Raw genomic sequence first — 337 nt, 5'->3', positions numbered from 1 at the left:
ACGTGCACCCTGCTCCCCTCGCTCCTGCTCCCCAACTGAGGCAGTTCCCAGCAGATCCTGGGCTGGGCAGAGCGGGAGGTGGCACCACTGGGAGGGGGTACGGGGGGGCTGCAGCCACCCCAAAATTCACCGTAGCACCCTCATAGCCCCCCCACTCCCAGTAGCGCCTCCACCTGCCCCGCACCCCACCCAGTGCAGATCCAGGGGCACAGCCCCCTCCCCCCCATTCCCTGCTGGATGAGTGACAGCAGCAGCAGTGAGAGCTGGCGGACCAGCTGTACAGTGGCAGGAACCACTTCTGCCTCTTCCTTCCTCCGCACACCCCGGATGAGCCCTG

This window comes from Gavialis gangeticus, unplaced genomic scaffold (assembly GCF_001723915.1).
Source record: "Gavialis gangeticus isolate Ggan-Ray unplaced genomic scaffold, GavGan_comp1, whole genome shotgun sequence".
Lineage (NCBI taxonomy): Eukaryota > Metazoa > Chordata > Crocodylia > Gavialidae > Gavialis > Gavialis gangeticus.
Note: the sequence above shows the minus strand (reverse complement) of the source record.